The sequence below is a fragment of the Lepisosteus oculatus genome, chromosome 14, assembly GCF_040954835.1.
Source record: "Lepisosteus oculatus isolate fLepOcu1 chromosome 14, fLepOcu1.hap2, whole genome shotgun sequence".
Taxonomy (NCBI): Eukaryota; Metazoa; Chordata; class Actinopteri; order Semionotiformes; family Lepisosteidae; genus Lepisosteus; species Lepisosteus oculatus.
In genome coordinates, this window is record NC_090709.1 from 32,863,773 (window position 1) to 32,868,435 (window position 4,663).

General features: G+C 37.9%; 1 non-coding gene across 1 annotated transcript; it reads right to left on the minus strand.

Moving 5' to 3' along the window:
* Positions 1-572: 572 nt before the first annotated feature.
* Positions 573-644, minus strand: trnaa-cgc (transfer RNA alanine (anticodon CGC)). The gene has a single exon. It is a non-coding gene; the product is annotated as a tRNA-Ala (tRNA).
* Positions 645-4,663: the final 4,019 nt, after the last annotated feature.

The following is a 4,663-nucleotide window of genomic DNA, read 5'->3' on the forward strand; positions in this document are numbered from 1 at the left end:
GCCAGTGTGCGGACGGTTGTGTTTCTTGAATCTCTTGTAATCATCAAAAGTCGTTGTTTAGTCCTTCAGTTTTTTCTCGAGTTGTCCAATGGAGATTTTATACAATCCATACTTTTCATGCTCTTTTGAATTTTCCTTCACATATGGAAAAAGTTCAAAGTGTCCTTATGGCTGTGCTCCACATCTACACGAGAGCACCTGTAACAGTACAGGACACGCAGTGAGGAATTCGCGCAGCTTTCAGCTCAGTGCGGGGTCCAGAGGGAGGACTCGCTCGCTGAACGATCTCTCAAGAAATCCCGGGTGAGATTCAACAGGTGGCTTCTTCAACAGCCACTACAAGTGTGGAGACGTTCTCTGGATTTCCTGAATATGACGTTAAATTAGTTCAAATCATTTGTTGTAGTTAACAGAACTAAATGCTTTGAAGGTACATTTAAAACAGCAGAGCAACACTGTAGCACTTCGTCTGTGACTGAACTTAATTGTGTAAACCTGGCTCTCTATGAACACCGACAAAGAGTTCTCACTCAACAGAAGATTGCGATGTGAGCACAATAATATAAAGCACTTGGAGATGCCAGGGATTGAACCCGAGACCTCATACATGCGAAGCATGCGCTCTACCACTGAGCTACATCCCCAGTAGTGTGTGCAAATGGAGAATGCCTGCAATTTCCCACTTTCGTGTTTCCTCTACTACAGAGTAAATTTATGGGAATGAAGAAATAAGGAAGGAAAAATAATCGCATTGAAGCTTCCAGAGACTGGGCAAAAACGAATCAGTTATTTTTATATCCAGTCACACGGGCGACGGTGGTTAATTCCTCGACGGGGGAGTGCTTTTTTACCTCCTTACTCTACTGTCTTTCAATTCTGTTTTCTTTGAAAGCTTTTTGCATCTTTTAAGTGCTCTCGGTTAAACTACGCATAGAACAACAGCAGTACTGATGATTTTCATGGACCGATGCACACTTCTTCTGTACAACTCCAGTGATAAAACCCTGTCTGTAAATATTGTAGAAGAACGAAAAAGGGCGAAACAACGCTCCAACCACAGGAATGGTAACCGGAAGGATCGTGTTCTTATTTAATATGTCATTTTGAGATGCCTTGTCAACGCAGACAGGCGTTAGAGCTGAACAAATAATTTATAGTGGTGGTTGTAAACATGGAACATGTTATTTCTATACCAGGAAGAAAGGAGCAGACTCTTAAACTCTTTAACTCTTAAGTTAAAAGAGACAAAAACGACACCTAATCACAGCTAACATTAATTAAAATGACATCACAACAGCGGAGCCTTGAGTGAATCAAATTCGTTTTCATTGAATGTCTGTGTCTTCATCACTTTGACCGGGGTAAAGTAAGCTTGAAGTTCAAAAGTGATTTTGGCACGCCTGTAGGGTTTTTATGAAACAATTGCTTTGTATATACAATTGCTCTGTGTATAAAGTACATTGTGAATGTTCTCACAGCCTTCAGTTTGTCTTTTTATTCCACGCACGAATATTCTTGTGTCCATATCACATATCATATAACACAGAACGCCTTCAAACCAAATGCATTTTAAAGACCACGACATTGAAAATTTTCACAACCCCTCCATAAACATATCAGTGAGCTAATTATCCTTTTCTGACAGTCGGGGTTTTGATTGATGCGCAATTACGCACCATCTGGAACACTGGGGGACCGCTGTATACATACATACGTTCACAACGCAGAAATACTGCTCAATAGAGTTTCATGCGAAAAACTCATATATGACCATAGGAAGCAGAACAGCAGTTTCCAATTACCCAGACTGTCAGCACGGGAATAAAGCTTTGTTTTATTTCTGAAACCCTTTCTTTATTTCCTGTTTTCATTCTGTGGGAAAATTCCTATTCTTTACTCAACAGCTTTTTAAAAACAGCACCCATGATGTTCAAATCATGATGTCCATGATTGTTTAAACAGAAGACTGGCAGAGCTTTGGGTTGTGAATCTCTTTTTCTCATGGTTTTATTGAATGTGGAACTGTGCCCTAGGATAGGGGGATGCTGTTCACAAGCCAATAGCATTTAAACCACAGCACCCACAATGCTGCAAGTAAGTGTTTTACACACTAAGCAGGTCCTCTGACCTATCCCAGCCTTGCTTTGGGTTGTGAAACCTCTTTCAGTTTTTGTTATGATTTTTTCAATACGGCACCTATTAGACACGCAATACACTGGGATAGGGAGGTCCTCTTCATGACTCAATAGCATTTGAAGCACAACATTCACAATGCTACAACCAAGTGTTTTACACACCATACAGCTCCCCTCACCTTATACAACCTTGCTTTGGGTTGTGAAAGTGTTCTTTCTTTTTTTATGATTTTTTTTAATATAACACTACAGGTAATATACTGGAATAGGGGGGTCTTCTTAATACATGGGGTACATGGGGATAGCGCCTTAAAAGGTGGCTTCTCAAAGCTCTTTACAGAATGACAACAACAATAAATAAAAATACACAAGATAAAACACAATTACAATATATAGAGGAGACCGTGGATGGTGGTACTAAGAAAAGCAGAGGGGTGAAGAATGGGACCAGTTCAGTAAAGGCTTTTCTAAAGAAGAGGGTTTTGAGTCTGGATTTGAAGTAGTTTAGAGAAGGTGACTCTGTGATATCCTTGGGGAGAGAGTTCCAGGGCTTGGGGTATAACAGGAGAAGGCCCTGTCACCCACAGAATGTAGATGGGCTTGGGGAACAGTTAGGAGAGCAGAATTAGAAGAGAGAAGGTTGTGAGGTGGGGAGTAGGGCGATAATAGTTCAGACAGGTAATGAGGTGCCAAGCCATGCAGAGCCTTATAGGTGAGCATGAGAAATTTCATGTGCATTTTTTCCCCTCTGTAACAAGAAACATGTGCACTCTGAATTGAGTAGGTGTCAAATTTGTAAACCTGAAATTATTTTTTGGTCATATAGTCATTAAGATCCAAAAGACTTGGACAGAGATTCAACGAGCCCAGGCATAGAGACTGAGTGTCAAGCGAGCAGGAGCGGTGAGGAAGGAGACTGCGAGAGCATAGATATAGATATATCTAGATATCTAGATATAGATACTTTACACAAAGTACAGACAGTGCATCAAGACAATATACTGTACAAACAGTAGACAACGTACAAGTAAACAATGCAGACATGTAAACAGTGACTGCAGACGTGCGGAATAAATAAGAAATTGAGGTTGATGTTTCTATGAAATTAACGGTATTCGAAATGTTGCAAAAAGAAAAGCGATTTGTTTTGTAAAAAATGAGAGATGATTTTTACTTTATACAGGAAAGGCATGTGCGTCAAGTTGATCTTTTTGGATTGCACCATTTGAAAATATAAATTGGAAGTTAGTTTGGACAACTCCTGTTGGATATTGTATTACAAATAAAGTTAAAAAGATATCATTTAAAATTGTTCATAGGTTTTATCCAGTTAAATAAGTACTCTCTAAAGCACTTATTTAAGCATGAGCAGGATGATTTGTGCATTTTTTGTCGAGCTGAAAGGGAACCTTTGGTACATTTAGTTGTAAGGTGTGTGTTTGTGAAGTTGTTTTGGACGGACTTGCAGAATTTTGTTTGTAGGCATTTAAAGGTGTTTTTTTTAGGTTTAAGGACTTTCATATTGTACTGTGTAAGATACCTTTTTTAAAAAAGCATTTATTCATAGCAAATTTATTAGTCATTCTTAGTAAATTTTACATTCATAAAATCAAAATGGTCCAGTAATACTCCCCTTTTTAGTACTTTTCAGATTGAGTTGAAATATTATTTAAATTCTATAAAAATGAAAAAAAAAATGCTAAAGCAAGGAAAACATTTGATATATGTAAAAAATATAATTTACTTACTTTACCTCTGGCAGTTATTTTTTTTTTCTGTTCATGTTTTTATTTCTTTTATCCATTTCTGCTCCTCTAGTTGTATTTGTTAATTATTTACACATTTAATAAAAATAATAAAAAAATGTCGGCCGTATACGTTACACTATAATATAACGCAAACATCTATTCTGGACTGTTTTTTTTCAGATTATTATTATTCGACTAATATTTTTGTGGTTCATAGCAACGGTCACTAAGGAAGTTCATCTGATAACCCGGAAGTCCTCTGTTTGACCACGTTTCGCTTTCTGTGTTCAAACCCACGTGTTTACAGCCACTGCAGCTGCAGGAATTTTTTTTGTTTTTCAGATCAACTCTGAAAAAAATGGAGAATTTGTTGCTTAATCTGGAAACTGAGGCGTACTCTTTCATGGAGATTGTGCTTAAATCGATCGTGCACGAAGTTTCGAAAGTTTTCCGAAACCGGACAGATGATTCCGAGAAGACCGGGGTAAAGTTAGCTTGAAGTTTGAAAACGATTTTGTCATGCCTGTAGCGTTTACACAAAACCTCTTAGAATCGCGAGAATACTTGCTTTGTGTATAAAATACATTGTGAATGCTTTCTCAGCCTTTACTTTTTCATTTTTATGACATTTTTTTGACCAAGCACGAATATTCTTTTGTCCATATCTTCGCAATGGAAGCACAGAACGCCTTCAAACCAAATGCATTTTAAAGACCACAACATGTGGATATTTCCACAGCCTCTACATCAAAGTGTCAGTGAGCTAATTATCTTTTTTTA